This window comes from Cylas formicarius, unplaced genomic scaffold (assembly GCF_029955315.1).
Source record: "Cylas formicarius isolate icCylForm1 unplaced genomic scaffold, icCylForm1.1 PGA_scaffold_2__14_contigs__length_35257938, whole genome shotgun sequence".
Lineage (NCBI taxonomy): Eukaryota > Metazoa > Arthropoda > Insecta > Coleoptera > Brentidae > Cylas > Cylas formicarius.
The window spans coordinates 24338133-24357357 of NW_026844319.1; positions in this window are offsets into that span (position 1 = coordinate 24338133).

Below are 19225 nucleotides of genomic sequence, written 5' to 3' on the forward strand. Positions count from 1 at the left end.
AAACAAAATCTCTTGCTCAAAAACATATTTGTGAGCTTAACTAGATTTTGTAGAGCTTACTCGTTGCTTGAAGATTATGGAACTGCGATTTGCTTTTAATTAATATTAATCACGACTATTATACTCTAATTAATATCTAGATTGCTACAGGGAATTGCTGAGTTCTTATTGTAAAAAAAGCGAATCTTGTTAGCTATTTTGATGATAAAGAAGATTCAGTTTGCCTGTGCAACATTTTCTCAAAATACGGCCAAAATGTCCCATCGCTGGCGAGAACATCCCCTTCGCTAAGCCGGAAGTTCTAGTCTAGTTATTTTTCTACATTGCATAAAAGTTTTGACCTATCAGATTAAGCATTTTAAGTACATGTTATGTTAGCCCAGTTTTTTTTTTATGTTTTGTTTCATATATAAGCATGAAATGCGATGAACTGAATATAACTTTAACAGATTTTTATCCGACTCAAAAATAATATTTTGATGTAGTATGTTTTAGTGAACATTGGGTTCGTAACGGCCATTTCGAAAGATGCAAACTTAATGGCTATGTTTTGTGTGCCTCGTTCAGCAGAAGAATTCATAGACACGAGAGCATTATGATTTTTGTTAAGGAGGGTATGGAGTTTCAATCGATTGACGTTGCAGAATTTTGTGAGGAAATGGTAAGCGAGATTGCAGTGGTGAAAATTGTTCACCTGAATATCTTAGATCTATTTATAGATCGCCAGAAGGGGATATTTATCTTCTCTTAAATAAACCCAACGATCTATTTAACTTCATTAATGTTGGAAATAATAAAGTTACTTTGCTTGGGGATTTTAATATCCATTTCCAAGAAAATGTTAAAAATTACAAGAACAAAATGAACAAGCGTCACTTCTTGGATTTCACGCTCTCCCATGGCCTTGAAGGTCAAGGCAGCAAAATCGTTTGGATAATATTTTTATAAAATTTGATTATCAGTGTGAGGTAGATGTCATTGATACTCGCTTGCCTGACCACAGTGCAGTTACGTGTAAGATTTATTGCCCAACAAATTCAACTGACAGGGTGCAGACTGTTCTCCATAGGCCTATAATTCAGGTTGGTTTAAACGATCTATATTCGGGCGTTGGTAAACGTGATTGGTCTTTTGTATCCTACACGAATATAGATATTGAACAAATATTCAGTACATTTCTTGATATACCCATAAGCCAAATTAACTGTGCCCTTCTACTCAAGAATAAAATAGTTAAAAATAACAAATTAAATGCCGAATGGTATACCGACGAATTAAGGGAGATGCGGGATCAGTTTAACTTTCTCCAGAATGTCAAAAAACAAAATCATAAATTTCCCGATGTCGGAAATATAATAAAATCTCATAGGGCTGCTTGCAGGGCGAAAATAAAATTAAGAAAAAAGTTTGCTAACTCGTTCTACATAAATAAAAGTAATAACACTTCTAAGGCAGCATGGGAGGTCATCAATAGGAAACGCAAGGGTGCGTCAAATTTTCATTTACTGGGTATCACACTCGACAATTTTAATGAATATTTTTCAAACGTAGCAGGTAAATTAACTTGAAATATTAGTAATACTTACGATCCAACTGAGTCTATGAGGGCGCATACGGATAAGCGTTTTTCTTTCCGTGAAGTCTCTCTCATATATTGAAATGAGAGACAATATCTATTATGCCCACAATCGGTAAAATTATTGAAAAGATTCTATGTTCTCAATTAGCAGCTTACTTCGAGGACAACCGTTATTAGTCATCTTTTCAACAGGAGGTATATCGTGGTCCTGAATGGAAAATCATCACAAATTAGAGTTGTTGAACATGGGGTACCCCAAGGATCCATTATGGGCCCTCTTCTATTCTTGATCTGATATGAGCATGTTGCTGACATAATTTGTACATTATTCGCTGATGAGACTTCCCTTTCTTGTCGAAGTCATTCTGAGAACGACTTGGTGCACAGGATGGAGGGGACACAGTCCGGGGGTAGTCATTGGTTTCGTGCTAACAAACTTAACCTCAATGAATCTAAAACACAACAAATTATATTTTCTTTACTCCAGTCAACATTCAACAATCCATTACATGTGAAATGTTTTGGGGTTCTGCTTGATCCGAAATTGACGTTCGAGCAGCATAATATTGGTCTTTGTGAGAAGAAGGGTGGTGTACTTGTTGCGCGGCTTGGTCCGCGAGGTTTCTCAAAGTATAGTCAGAATGGTATATTTTTCACTCTTCCAGGGATTATTTAGCTACGCAATTTTGGTTTGGGGCCGCTCCTCACATACCGAAAGAGATTTTTCGGTACAGAGGCGATGACGCAGTCCAATTTTAGGGATGACGTAAGAGCAAAGTTTAAAGGTCCTCCAAGTTATTATATTTATTATTATAATATCCCCTTCATATAAATGTTAGCCACCATCTCACCAAAACAGAAATGATATGTTGATTAACTACTCAAGAATTGCAAAGACTAGAAATTATAAGAACAATTATGGACCTAAATTCTTCAATCTATTGCCTCCAAGCGTCAGAGAGCTCCCGGAGAGACAATTCTCTATTAAGGTCAAATCACTTCTGCTGGATGGGGCCTATTACTCATTTGATGACTTTTTTACCAATTTTAATATTGGTTAGCGTTTTTTGTGTTATTTCGCGGTGCCTTTGTAATTATACACATATGTAGATTTTGTTCAATGTTTTTGCTGACTTGTGTAAAACCGTAGCGTTGTTAACGTCGAAAAATTATGATTATAATTATTATTATTATTATTATTAATAATGCTGGAAGCGGTTGCATATCCACGTTCCATTTCATGAATGAACTTTTGCGACAATTAGATACTGTTCAATGCATGTGATGGACATTTGGAACAACGTCAAACCATAAGTAATTGATCTGTCTCGACGACATTGCGTTAAACGCCTCGTGCAGAGCCAAAAATAGCGCCCCTAGCGGAGCAAAACAAGGGAAAAGCATTCGGCGGGATTTATTTTCTGCAGTAACTCGTAACAGGAATAGACAAAAAGCGCCAACAAGTAGCATTCGAGCGAGATATGGAAGGGGGTGACAATGGTCGCTCGCCCCGTTGCGTAGTATCCAACCCTCTCGACCGGGACGCTGTGGCGTCTAGTTACTTTAATACGCGGCGCCCTACGGTTTTGTGACGTACGTGGGTTGGATTTTTTGATTTCTGGCCTTGATGGGATGCGACTGGGATCGATTTCCGCGATTCAACAGGGCCGGACTTCCTGATTCTTTCATATCTTCGTGCCTTTCGGTAGTGGTCCAAGTATTTCTTTCAGTTATTATAATATATTTTTCGAAAATTCTATTATAGAGCGCTTAGAACTATCATTCAACAATTCAACAATAATCCGTGTGCGCAACTTTCAAAATAATTTGATATTTACATACTGGCTGAAAGGGGTACTGATAGGGGTGTTGGGCGGGGACTTGCAACTGAAGAAAGTAGTCATTATGTATTACAATTAAGAAGAAACTAATTAATGAGATCAAAATATTGCTTTATTCGTGGATCCTCCATAATATATAAAGCTGGTCGAATCTATTTAATAAAAAAAAAACAAAAGAAAAAATAAATAGAACAATAATTGATTAACAAAAGTAACTAATACGCCTTTACTGATGGAACCTGATCCTGATGTATCGATTACTGGTTTGATCCAAATTGTTTCAAAAATGGACAGAGCTAACAAACAGCATTTTTCTTTGTCCGCTGGGAGTCTTCAGTGTTCAGGCTTCGTAGTGCCAGTCCTTCACTTCTCGTCAGGTTGGTCTTGGGTGCTTTTGCCCTCCTGAGGATATTGGCTGTCTCGATTCGTATCTCCTCGATATCATGGTCCGGTAGGTTCTTGATGGCTGCTTCCTCAGCTGGAGATTATCGCTTCAATCGGAATGTGACGGGGAGTGATTGCGAACTTCCCTCCTTTGGTTAGTACTGTTCTCTCGACCTCTGTGAGTACACTATCGATCATATTGACCACAAGTCGCTCACTATCTAGGCTTCCTGATCTGTTTCTCTTTTGTACGGTCCAGTTCGTTTCTCATGTTGGAATGTAAGATTGCATCCATTCTGTCCCAATTAGTACCGATCGATCTCTCGAGACAAACCGAAGCGGAACAAGCTCCGCCTACTACCCATCGGAACGCCCGAGAAGTACCGATCGATATCCCCAGACCAACCGAAGCGGAACAAGCTCCGTCCACCACCCATCGGAACGCCCAATAAGTACCGATTGATATGCTGAGACCAACCGAAGCGGAGCCAGCTCCGCCCACCACCAATCGGCATAAATACAACCTGCGCAGGAGAAAATCGTCAGCCTGCGTCCAACATCGGAGATGGAAGGACGTTTGAAGAAGCTCGCCACTCGTGCTAGCGAAACGTTAGGAAGTAATTTCAACCGACGACCCGAATCAAGCTTATCAACGGGCCGCGAAAGCCTTAACCAATTTACGAACCTTTTGTCTGTAGGGACACTTTTTACTCCACTTTAACTGTGATTTTTGAGGTTTTGTAATGCTTTCTATTTTGTTTGATTAGTTGATAACTTTGACCAGGACATGCTTCACTGAAGATGCGATACTAGCTACATATAACCATTTCGTTAAATCGTTAAATTAAAGAAGGTGCTTTCTTGGCAGTTTCGTAGATGCATTAGCGATTTGGATTTGCTAAGTTATCTTCTGGTGAGGAACCTGAAGCATTGTACTCCCTACTCTGCTAATGACTGGATTCCTATCTTGGCGACAGGACTGAAATGTTAAAACTGAGTTAGTGGTACTCTGATGTGCTTCATAATGGGATGCCTCGGGGAAGCATCTTCGACACCTTGCTGGGGATAATGCAAGTGGTATGCTGATATTATCTGACTATGATGACATAAATAATATTGCTGCTGTTGATGTTCTAGTGTACTACTTAGGGTTGGTTGGTTTTGGTGGTTTGGCGTTCATGTCAGGCTTGTGTATAAATATATTGATGTAACCTGACGACTGGAGCTACTTGTTAATTGTTGTGCCGCCTATGCCCTTCGAATGGACAGTTGTATATGTTGAAATATAGGTCAAGAATTCAAGAGTGGGATAGTAAAACACGCGATTGGAAGTTGTGGTGATTATTCTGTGACTATTGTACTATTGGGCTATTGGTGCTTGCTCAATAATAGATATGACAAAAATATTAGAGCATGTCGACTTTCGTTTGAATTTGATTTGAATTTTATTAGTTCTCTCTATGTCAATTCGAAATGCTAACGGAAATAGTCATTTTCCCAGAATCAATATTATTTATTAAAGTGCATCTTCCGTGTATACATCGAGAATGTACATAAAATAAGTATTTTCATTTCAGCTGCGAATCGAAGTTTATTTATTTGTCTGTATACTATAACATTAGGAATGAAGGGGTGTCACCGATATTTTAAAAGATTTTAGCGATTTTTTTATTTAGAATATGACAACGCCCTTAGGCCACCATTTGCAATATTAAAAACTGCACAGGATGTTCCTTTCTACAAAGTTCCTTTTATCAAAGTAGGTCCAAATGCGAATCTGAAAGTCACTAAATCCAAATGCGGTTTGTATTGGGGTTATAGCCTTGCATCTTTTTTGCGATTTTCTATTTATAAATGTCTATAATTTTCTGAAGTATTGAGTTTTAAAACTTCGCATATGTAATTTCATATTGTCTGATTTTACATATCTCTATAAAGGGAAATAAAGAAAGCTGGTAAAATTGTCTGGGGGATGCGGAGGCCAATTTTGAAACCCATTTGTTTTGAAAGCTAATATTTTAGAATTGCCCTAGCTCGTTTGCTAGAGACCCTTCGCTGGAAGCGACGTTCTGATGCTATTTTTTGTTGGTAGTAATTTACGTATAAATGTAAATAGAAGGGCTACCGAATGAACCACGAAGCCTAGGTATGTAGTTCAAAAATCGATTTTATAACTCGAGCGAATGGGGATGTTGAAATTTTATCCCCGCCGCGATCTAACACAACCGTTCCCTCGCAAAAAAAAAGAAAACGGGGGGCAGTAAAAAGTTTCCGACAAAGATGAAAACTTTATTATATACACACGCTTCTCTCATTTTATGCTCGCAATATCATTTTTGCATTCAAATAAAATTGAAACTCATGCTGCGTCGTTCGTTTCGCATGCAAATTCCGCGAAGATAAAAATTTATAACCGAATTTATAATGACGTTACCCGTGCGCCATTATCGAATTGTCTTTTTTTTTAATTATGCGTTTTGCCACAAAGGCCCGCCAAAACTTTTATTAAACCGATTTTATGCGCATAATATTAGAGTTTGAGCCCTGCGGGCGTTCCGGCGATAGTTTATTTTCGAAAAATTCGAATCGGAACGTTGTTTGTTTGCCGTATCCGTCATTAAAAAAAAAATGCTCTAATGCAAATTAAGTCCAGCAAACAATTTACGAGAAGTTTATAGGGGCCAAGAAAAGTTGGACGTAAAGTTGGCAGCTTTGAAAAACATTATTCCTGTAAGCCGACAATATTCCCGGATTATCAAGGTCCCGGTTGTTTGTGTACTCACAAATTTAATGTAATTTGCGCCGCATTGATCCAAAAATCAAGCCCGACGATGTTTACTTTTAATTACGGAAGAAAAATAAACAAGATGGAAGCAAAACGCCTATACATCACATACTGATTGTCCCAAAAATAATATGGAAATGTTTTAACAAATATTATTTTATTTATTTATAATTATTTATGACTTAATGAAGATAATTACTTCGAATGGTGTGCACAATTGAAAAAGTTATCATTATACAGGGTATAACGTGAGTCTCTCACTCTGATACTTGAAATAGGACCATCCATAGTCGATTCTGGAAAAAAAAATATAGTTCACTTATAGTGTTATTTGAAATAAATATCTTTTTCAAATTTCAAAATTTGGCTTCAACTCCATAACATACAAGATTATTCACGTTATTCGAACCTAAGCAAATATCTATGGCTAAATGGGATAAAATTTTCATATTGAAATCACCAAATGTTGTGATTTTCCATTTAAATTAATTAAGCATACTACTCAAATTTCTTATTAGATTAGAATAAATTTTTGGACTACCTGTATAAAATGGATTTTTTTTATAAATGTGATATGCTTTATTGTTGTATTTCACTGCAAATGTTGCTTACACAATAAGTTTCACATTGTGTGGGAGATGTCTTTTTCCCTAATAGTTATTTACAAACTTCCCCCATCCTTATTAAGACTAAGGTAATCTCGTTACTGTTTGAGATACCGCCAAAAATCAGAATCATTTGAGAACATTGTACATGTTATCTGTTAGAATGTGCTAGGTTTTATCAATATGGTAAGTTAAGGAAAATAATTTTTAAAAGTTTAGTTATATTATTCGGACCATTCCAAATCATTTTTATAATGTTGCCATCCATATTGAACGATTTATAAATAACACCAACAAAACATTTCATATGGAACTTGTCACAGCTAATAGAAACTGAATTCTTCGAAATTTGAATAATAAGTCCCAAGAGCTACCCACCACTGGCTTTGTCGTGATAGGTGGCACGGGTTTTATTCAGTGCCGCACGTGACGAGGGTTGAGATAATTAAATTAACATACAAATTCGCGAGTTAGTGGTCTTTCTTTTTAGTGGCCTTTGTCTTTTGATTGTCTCCTGGCATAATCTACCGAAATTGTTTAAATAAGATGAATCATTTTCGTCTGAAACGTTACCCAACGGATTGAAAGATAACTTGAGAGATACAGTTTGCTCACTGAGAGTATGGTTTGAATTCGCCGCTTGCGTCTGATGTAATTAAGATGGCGGCCGAAAAAAAAGGAACACGCTACGTGGAGAAATTTGCCGTCATTTCTTCTGAGCCCTTTACCCTACGGATATTGTTCGTAGTGACACCGGTGTCGTAAGGGCCTTATAATATGATAATAGCTTTTTGATTAATTATCATTGCGGGGTTCGAAAGTTTGTCTATTTATAACTCCTGCCAACTTGTAGGACCCTCGTAAAGTAGACTTTAAGTACCTCTGGAAATTGTGGATTTTGGACCAATTTTTATATATTAAATTTCCCAAAACAGTTATTACAAAAAAATACCTTTTATTTATTTAATTACCCATTGAAACTTTAAAACAGTTTTCATATTAAATATGGAATTACTTAATTTAGTCTCGTCAATTTGATGTATATTATTTAACAGTTTAGGCATCTGATGTTTCCATATGTTAGCAAATAGAGTGTGGCTTTCTTTGTTCTGTGCATTTCTCATTATAAGAATGTCATAATTGCCGAAATCGAATCTGTTAAAAATTGTTGTTTACCTTAGAATTGTTATGCTCTTTTGGTTAAAAAATCGATATAAAAAAATATTTTGAACTTGAATGAACTACAAACGAAACCAATTGATATTTTGCGCGTTGGCCTTATTCATGCTCAGTTAATTGTAATTTTATTTACAGTATGTATCGCCAACTTCGTAAATTTTGTAGTCTAGTTCATAGTTTGCCAATTTGCTTTGGTTTTTCGATATTTTAGCTTGAACTTTCTTGTTGGCACAATAAATAGTATTACTATTATTAATAATTAAATAATATCACGAGTTCAGAATGCATAAGCCTCTCGGTGATGAATTCTCTATTTTGTTTCAATTTTATTAGAATGTTTTGCTGTTTTTTTGGATCTGGTGGTTTGGAAATGTTTCGGGCGATACGACCGTTATTTAACCCGTTTAATTAAATCGTAAACCAAACAAAAACCAACCGAAGCTTGAATTCCCCCCGGCAAGTCGGTTCAAAACTACAAATAAATTTCATAATTTCGTTTCCAATAAAATTTTCCATTTATTACGGGATAAAATTTTATGCCTGAACAATAACTTACACTACGCCATAAAGGCGAGCAAACAATATTATTTTACTGTAGTGTATTATTTATTGAGTTTTAAATAAAAGCGGGAATATATATTTTATGGTCCGTAATGTAGGCCTTAATTTATTTCGAATTTGATATACGCTAGAGATGCATACGCTTTGGGGATGCCTATAATTTGCACCCCATTATCGTTGGGCGTGAAATTGATACCGTATCTTGCATACTAGCTAATTGGACCTTACTATTTTAAGCGTTTTCAGCTTCATCATCAAGCTCATAACTCTCATTTTTGGTTTCAAGTAAACGTTTCTAATAATATTTTATATTATTTGAACTGTTTTTATATTATTATTATTATATACCATAGTTCGATTTGAAGGATTTGAAATGATTAAACTTCAGATTAAAAATCCCACTATCCATCTTGCATAGGAGAAAAAACTTCCACCAAAGCCTTATTACCCCTTTAGCAAAGAGTATAGGCTGGAGAGAAAGGCTCCTGTCAGTGGAAATGTTAAAAAGGGTTCACGAGTTTCAACGCCTCTAGTGATTGTGTCCAATCATGAAAACGGAAAACGCGCGGGACATATGATGGTTCAATTCAATTTAATGTTTGAAAGGTAAAATTTGAAAAAAAAGTTATGTCGAAACAGTTTTAAATTTTTTGTTTATTAAAATATAAATAAAGTGCTGTTATCTGTTACAAGCTACTGTAGTATTTTCAGTGTGACGCATTACTTTAAACCGCCATGACAGTGCTTGAGTACTTGGACACAATAATAGATGGCATTTGTAACAGTATACGCGACTTTCCCCTCTATCTTATACTTTTCAGCTTATTTTAAAACACCTAATCTTAAAAATGCTTAGTCAATTAGTCAAGAAATTAGACTAATAATACAGTGCAACTTCGAGAAGCCATATTTGGCAAAACCAGTGCATTCCAATTTAATTTTTCAGTTCAAAGAATTAAAAGAAATAAACAAATCTGTTAGTGTATAAGTATAGATATATATGGATGGTATCAAGAACACACACACAAATTCCAGAGCCAAAATGTTCAAAACAGGGCTTATTAAATTCAACTGCTTAAAAAAAAATCAGTAAGTTAAGTCGATAGAAAATATACTCTTTATTTACTTTAGCCAAGTTAATTTTTCAAGTAGTCACCTGAGACTGCTAGCTTAAAAATATATCATCAATCATCAATTGTCTTATAGTACAGGATTTTGTACTTCTGTAGAACCTATCTTCAGGATCAGATGTATTTTGAATGGCCTATTACCACAACATTTCCCCTAATTTTCTCCGAAATTTCCTTAAATTACCTGATATTAATGACAATTGATTACCACTGTACTTCCCCTAACTATGGAATTACCACCTATTATAACAGCTACTCAAAATGTACCAGATTACCAGATGTAAATAGACCACTTGCGACCGTTTTTAATTTTTGGAGGGTCGAATTTGGGACACCCTGTATGTGCAAAATCTAGTATATTTTGGGTTTAGGAAAATCATTATTTGCCTGACAGGCGACAGGTTTCCTGGCGAATTGACATAATCCGCACGTTAAACTGTCCAACCGGAAAATTGCTTTAGGTTGGATGTTATTTCAGTAAGCCGCCACTGGTCGTGGAATCGCGTCACACAAAACGCGAAACTGTTGCTCTCGATGCCGGCGGCAGCGATTTTCGCAGCCGGTATATTTATCCTGCAAATACAAAGCTCTGGCTCGAGATAATTGCATTTGTAACGATCGCGCAATTAGCGAGCCCGAATGATTTAGCACAAATTTTGAATAAATCCGGGGGAGGAAGGGGCGGCTGCGGCGGACGGGGGACGACGCAAACGCGGACTCCCGTCTTATCGATGCCAGCGATTTTGTGACTCTTCTCGCAATTACCTAAGGAGAAACGTGGGCTTTTAATTTTTTTTTTTTTATAAAATTAAACATAATGTCGCGATGTGTAATTTTTTATATACTTAAAAAACAGAGAAATTATGAATACTTATAGTTTATTACAAATTCTCAATACGAACATCAAATATTTTATGAATGAGTGCATTAGTTTTAAGATTAACAGTATTTCAAAAAAACAAAAGCTTCTAAGTGACTGAAATATTTTAAATATATAGTCGAAATAAGAGAACACTCATCAACATCTGAGATAGTTTGAAACTCTAGAGCAGGGGTCTCCAAACTTTTCAACCTTAGGGCCATATTGATCACGCCAAGAAATTCTAAGGGCCAAAACAATATTATCATTAATTGTCGCCGGTGATAAAAAGTTGAATCAGTCCGCTGTAAAAGGAAGTTAATTTTTTCAAGACCAATCATCTTACATTGTATAATTCATCAGCAGTCTTTGTGCGGAAAATGTTTGGATATGTCAGAAGTTTTGAAACCAGTCATATCAACTGTAAATTTCATCAGATCTTTTGGGCTGAATCATCGGCAATTTGTACAATTAATTGAAGAGATTGGAGAAAATGACTTACCTTATCATACTGCCGTACGTTGGCTTAGTTGTGAGAAAGTCCTTCAGCGCTTTTTTGAACTCCGAGAAGTGATCGAAATTTTTTTGAATGAAAAGCATCGCCCTCTTGCTGAATTGCAAAACAACGCATGGCTGTGGAAGTTAGCATTCTATGTTGATTTAACAAAACATGTGAACGAACTGAATTTGAGATTGCAAGGAGAAAACCAGCTTCTTCCTGATATCTACACTAACATCAAATCATTTCGAAAGAAGGTATTACTGTTTCAGTCACAACTAGAGAGTAAATGTTTTTCACATTTTAAGACATGTGAAATATTTAGCCAAAGCAGTGAGACCGAGTTTCCTATCAATTTTGCAATCGAAACTTTGACTGCTTTAAAAATAAATTTTGATACTCGTTTCTCGGACTTTGATGCCATTGCGAATCAAATTAAGATTTTTCAGAATCCTTTCGAAACTGACATTGAAACCCTAGCCCCGGAACTTCAAATGGAAATGATTGACTTACAGTGCAGTGATATCATTAAGAACAAATATCAAAACTTATCCTTGTTGGAATTTTATAAGTGTCTTCCACTGACACAATTTGATAATTTGCATAAATTTGCTCGTGGAATGTTTTCTGTTTTTGGTACTACTTATCTGTGTGAGAAGACCTTTTCCAAAATGAAGTACACAAAAAATGTCTACAGATCTAAATTGACTGATGGGCATCTTAAATCTCTTTTAATAATTGGTACAAGTAAAATTAGCCCACAACTACAAACTATTGTCAGTGGAAAATCACAATTACATAAATCTCATTAGAATTTCATATGTCATTATGCTTGTTATAAGTTATTTTTTTATTTAAAATGTATAAAATGTTGGTTGAATTCATTTCAATAATTTGTTGGTTAGTATATAATAACCTACAACAATGTTATGAGTAGTTAGCCCATGACCATATCAATGTAGATGTCATATTAATTAATATTCAACGTAAAAATAGATTACTTCAGTAAACTAAATTTATTTGCTATAAACAACATCTAATCTCTAGTAGATTTTTCTTTCAAGTATACAAGCTCTCCGCGGGCCGGACAAAATCTGTTCGCGGGCCGGATGTGGCCCGCGGGCCGTAGTTTGGAGACCCCTGCTCTAGAGTAAGCAGCATTATTTTTTATATTTAGATTTAAATTTTTTGGAAACAATTTTAAGTTTAAATTTAAAGTTTAAAAACTTCGTTGGGGGCCATGCGGCTAAAATATTTTTACCGCTTACTATTTGCTGCTTCACTGTTTATTTGAAATGAGAAACTACAATTCCTGTTTGAATTCCTCGGAAAATTTTATACTTATTCTTTAATGTCTAAAAGAAATGTATATATAGCGCGTTCCACTGAGAACTTCGCCGACATGCTACAGGTGAACTAATACAAATATTTTAAAAATATTTTCAAGATCTTATACAGCCAATGGATGCCAATTAGCTTAACTTGAAATGGAACGCCTTTAATATTATTAAATTTTTTAATTCCTTGAAAAATTTTAGAAATATTTTATTTATAGCTACAGAGCCTATGGCTAGGTTCCACCGTTTTTGATATATTTAGTATTTTTTGTCAAAAATCGTTTGCAGCCCTTGGGTTGTCTGTGAATTCATTTATAGTGTCAAATAACTAACTTTAATGGTAGCAAAAAGTTTGATAAACAATTTTAATTAGTAATTTCGACATTTACTAAAAAGATAAAATTGAAGAAATCGTTGAAAATCATGTCAGGAAGGTTATTTAAACTAATTTCATTATGAAAGTGCAGTGAAATATACTCTCTGTTAAAGAACGAATTAAACACTCTTAAATTGAAAATATGACAAAATTATAAAAAAAAATGGGATTGATATTTGAAAAAATGGTTTTGAAATTTCATTCCAATTGGCATTTTTTTGATCATATGTGAATGCAAAATGTCTATAAAATGATAGTAAAGTCCTTTAATACCTATTTTCAATCTATCCTACTCCCTACTTTACAATACTCAATTACTCACGATAGCTTCTTCCACTTTAAATGAGGAATCACCAAATGCCATTTTTGACCGACAATTCAATAAAGTCAAATGAAACTCCCTTAGAGTTTTTTCTATGAATACAATTTTAAATTTCTTGTTTCTTCTTCTTCTTTTTTAGCGTTTTCAAAGTCCACTTTTCAAAGTTCCTTCTTCGATTCGATATTCATCTAGTTTCTTTGTTAGCCTATTAGTAATAATCTTCGTAACTAAATTTAAATTTAAATAACTGAAAAAAATATCCAATTTTGCAATTATTTCGCAAAAAGAACAAAACTCGATAAATTTGATTCATTGCTCTGTAAAATACGACTCGACATTTTGAAGCAAATCAACTCAAGTGAAGAACATCGTTTAAAAGCACTTTTTCCTGTGGTTTGAACGTCAAATTTTCTTCACGAACATATATAATGAGCGAATAAGAACATAAAGTCAATTTCTGGCATTTCTGTCCAAATTGCCGACAAAGCTCGAGATGTTGAAATTTTTTTACCCGGTGGCGTATTTAAATACGCACACGCGTGAGCTGGCTGGAACGAAACCAGTTAAGAGTTCGCTTGAAAATTCGCCACGAAGATTCTCTGCAGGCGAAGGATCGGGGGGTGAATTAACGAGCAGACAACCCAAAAACAATTGCCAATCGATCCCTGGGAGAGGGCTGCGTGTTCTGGAATAATGTAATTATGTTCACGGAATGTAATAAGCTTCTTGCACGCATTCCGTGAATCGGAACGACCGGAAAAAACCGACGATGCGATAAGTGAATTTTTTCCAGAACATGCCCAAACGGGAAAACGGAAGAGTTCGCAATCTTTCTGAGGATTGACAAAATTTCTCGAGCGCTACGTTCCACTTTCTGTAAGAAAGGGGGTTGTTTTGCTAGGTTGTAATTAAGTGATGCCAGAACCAACTTCAAAACTGATGAGCAAAGTCATACAAATACGTAATTAGGCATGTTTGTTTAGGGTTACAGGTAAACTTAAAGAAGCGACTGTTGGTAAGCATAATGAACATCTTGGCGGATGCTCATTATAATAATCAGAACATCTCTGTCCATTTCCGACATATCTCTAAATACGGTGTGATCAATTGAAAAAGGAAACATCCTTGGAAATTGCACACTTTACCTCAAAAACTGTACTATGAGGCATGTTGAGTTTTCACTCAATGTCATAAAGTACCGTTTGACATTACGACAAATGAGCCGGACGGACTGGGCCCGGCACTGTCTGCATTTTAAGAATTTCTGGAATCGGAATCTAGAAACAACTGGTGTATTCAACCCCAATCGCTAGTCAGTCAGCAAAGTAACGGCATCTAATTCACAAAATTTAAATAATAGTCCGATATAAATATTACACAGGTCTACATTGATTTTGATGTTTGAAAGCTGTTTGCTCATTTGTCTATTTTTGGGGACCGTTTTTCCAAGAAACGTCATGAATACGTTTGTTCCATGTTAGGCACGATTTTTAAATGAATTGATCTTTATGAAATTAAATGTGATTTTCTTTGCAAAGCAACAGAGATGGCGCCGAGTCGTCGATACAGTGTCGTAACCTGCTTAAGCGCAGTTTGGTTGTATTGGTCGTCGTGCTACTGTGTTTTCATTACTGGGTATTTCTAGTGTTCTAGAACATATAACTATGGAAAAAAGACATGGTGTGAATAATCCAAATAACTTTTGTTATATCTGAGGTAGTTATGGAGTAGTAAAGCAAAGGCAAACTATAACTTTTTTGTGAAAAATGTAAACCACGCTTATTTTGGTCTAAAAATTGGCGACACCCCAGATTTCAGAAAGTCCAAAGTGTTTAACCAGAGCCCATTTGCACCTTCCAAAGTTCTTACCGGGATCGCGAAAAAGAGTTATGTTAATATTTTACTCAGGAAGAACCGCTAGTGTATTGCAACAATATTCCTGACGTAGTTTCAAAATTAGGAAACATGCCGTATATAAAAGAAGAATGGTGCCTGTTTATTGACTCACGTAAGCGTAGTTTGGTAACGAACTGACCTCATTTCCCGTTGTACATTCAGTATATTTAAAAGAAACGTATGAACATTTAGGAATTTTTTTGAAGAAAATAAACTACCCAGAACGTCAGCGGATGCTTTGTGGTGACCTTAAAGTTCTGTGCATGCTCCTAGGACAACACATATACATATTTTATTGGTGAGTGGGATAGTCGGGAAGAAGAAATGACATGGGACTCAAATAGAATGGCCTGAAGAAGCCTGGTATACAAAAATGTATTAAAAGATAGCTTAGTCGACTCCAAAAAAGTTTTACTGCCCCCTCTTCATATTAAACTTAGCTTGAGGAAGCAGTTTGTTAAAGCACTACACAAAAATGGTTGTTCAAATATTTGTGCCAGAAATTTCTAGACATATCTGATGCCAAGATAAAAGAAGGTATTTTGGTTGGGCCGCAGACAAAAATGATAATCATTCTATACCGAGGATATTCCATGAATTGCGCACATTTTAATCGATTATACCCAACATCAAAAGCTGTACTCAGAGAAACTTGCCGAATGGACTCTCGATTACCGCTCCTAGACGTCTCAGTCAAAATAAGAAATCATGAACGCTGAAATATATATAATAGACTTTATATAAATTATTAGTACTGTATATAGTGAATCGCAGTGCGTAAATAGTTAATAGTTACCGACCTTAATTGGTTATTTTTGGACGAAATAAATTTTCAATCAATGTTAGGACGTAACAAATGGTGCCAGATGTGGAATGTTAGCAGACCTTAAATAGTTTAGTTATTTTTTTTAATATATTGAATAGGATTTTGAGATATTGAATGCTTCAATTTGGCACCATCTGTAAAAATGAAATGACTTATTTTTTATGTGACCATGCGTGTTCACCTTCTAACTGAATGTGGAGCTGACGTCTTAAATAATTAGGAATTGTGGAGTAGGGAGTAGAAAATTTTAGAGTGTCAGGGTTAAGTTAAACTGGTTAATTTTTTTAGGTTAAGTGGATAGTCTTGGTAAATCATTTCTTAAGGAGTTCATATCAGCTCACTGTTGCGGAGGTCTGCCATCAGACTTTCACTGAACCAGCAGACGCTCCATTTTGTGATAGCTTCGATGGATGTATCCAAAAAAAATTAAAATTCTGGCGTAAACTATACTCGAAAGCTGTTGTTTGATGCATTAAGAACGAAACGTTTGTGGGAATTCCAGGGAATTCGAAGTAATCGTCGTTCACATTTCAAAAGAATCTATGGATTGCTTAACCGTCCAGCTCTCACATGCGTATTGGAAAATAGAAAAGACCGCTTTGTTGGAAGTATGCATCGACGAATTTTAAGTACCTGTGTCATCTGCCAGAGCTTCAAGGAATTGGACAAAAGACTCGCCCTCGCACTTTGCGGATATCGGGAAATTGCTGTTTGCGACCAATGACCATGATCTTGGTTTTGGATTAGTTTAATATAAGACCACACTTTGCGCTCTTCATTTTAAGCTTTTTAAGAATAGTTGTAATTTCATCTGGAGAAGAAGCCAGAAGTGTTATGTCATCTGCTAAACGAAAGTTCGGAATAACTCCTCTCTCCCAACCATCCAAAATCACCGGCAGCACTGATACTGTTTAATAATAGCTGTCAATACGGTCCATAAGCAATCCCATCTAACGTTATCAAATGCCTTGTTGTAGTCATATATATACAGGAATGTAGAACTCTCGGGCTTTTTTAATGGTGTTTTTTACATAGAGAATTTGTTCCCTTACAACTCTTCCCTTTATATCCCTGCCTGTTCGGGTGCTATTAATTAATTAAATTAATTAATTAAATTAATTAATTACTTAATTAATTCCTTCATTTAATATATTGATTTCTATCGGAAAACCGAGCGTAAGATCTGCCGCGGCATTCCAGTGAAAAGTACTTAAAGAAACTAACAGAAGTAATACCTAAGCAAGATTACCATTTAATACAGGCAAAGCCGACGATTACAGTCGTGTTCAATGCAATAATTAGCAACAATCCGGTTGCGAAATTTCGGCCAGCCAACTTTAGCAAACAGAGCGTCAGGACCTCGCCTCGCAAATAGCAAACATTGTTAACTCCCATGTTTGTTATGTTAATAGCCGCATTCGTGTCGCCATAATCGCTAAAGTAATGACAATAAACTGTAAATATTTATACGGAATTCGCGAAAATCACGTACGGACCTTTCGCAATTTCGGAACAACAACTTTACAAATCATTGGACTAATTCTGCAATTGTATATACGCTGTGTTATGCTAATGTAATGGAGTACATCAAGTGATATTTATCTAATGTTAAAGCCCCGGAACGGGACGGACGTGAGCAGAATCAGGAAATTCATTAGGCAGTTTGAGGTTGTTTGTGTTTTACATGTCGAAAACGCCGCTCACACAATGAAGTCTCGTTCATATATACACTTCTTAATTTATGCACCTTTAACATGACGCAGACATGTTCAGTCTGTATAAAACCTCATTGGTTTAATTGGAGGCCGAGAATCTAACGCAAAAATGCAGCACCTACAATATCATATCTGTGTTACCTTTCCTTTTAGACCGTTTCTTAGTTAAACCTAAGCTGCCACAAGCGCCAACACGAAATCAAAAGTGTTAACGTTGTAATTAATTTTTTTGGGAAAATGAATTTTATTTGTGGTACAAAACGCCATCTAGAGGGCGATATATACCATCTAAATAAATCTGCTTAGCGTTGAGGGCTTAACAGGCGCCCTTTTCAACGGTTCCAAATTTGACAAAATCCTTTAGTCATATTTAAATGAATTATATTTACTTCCGAAAATATTTAGCTTCCACCACTTTCCTTTAAGAGATAGAGCAAAAACTGTTTAACGAAAAAAATCTAATTTATCTGAGTTTTAAAACGATGTCCATTTTAGCTATCGATAACGCACAACCCATATTTTTTTGCATTTTTGGATTCAGGATAGGATAGGACGGTTTTTTTCTCATATTTTTTTTATTTTTATTTAATTTTTGAAAATTGTGTCAAGCAGGCGGTGACCATCATAAGTACTATTTACCGGGTCACCTGATCATGTGAAAAATTGTAAATGAAACTTTTCTTTAATTGTCTAATGGCAAATAGCATTTAATGTAATGAACTATTAATTTTTTAGGATAACCTTTTTTTTTTAAATAGCACCCTAGTGGGAACAAAAGGCTTTTAAAACTGGTACTTTCTTTGCTGCAAAAAACAGATAAGTAAGTACATTTTCATAAAAACAAAATATTACTTAGGTGGCTTTGCTTCTATTCATCATCAAGTAGACATGATTGCAAATTCTGACAGGTTGTACATTTTTATCTGGTTATCGATTTGGATTACCATGGAAAACAACTTACAAATGGAGAAAAAGTTGAAATATTTCTGATATACGAGGAATGCAGAAAAAACTCTCGACAAGACCGTACATTGTTTGTAGCCCGCTATCCGGGACGTCGCCTTCCTGCACTTTCTTTCTATAAAAAGCTGGAATTGAAAAAGAGAAATTTATAAAATAATCGACATGATAATTTTATTATAAGTGAAGAAATGCAAATCAATGTTGTGGGATACGTTAACGTAAATCCAACTGCGTCGCTAAGTCACTGTCACAGTCAATTGGCCCTTACGATCACCGGACTTGACAAAGTTAGATTTTTTTGTTTGGGGGTACGTGTTTATGTAACTCTAGTGTTCGGCCTACAATAATTACAGCGTGGAATATCGGCT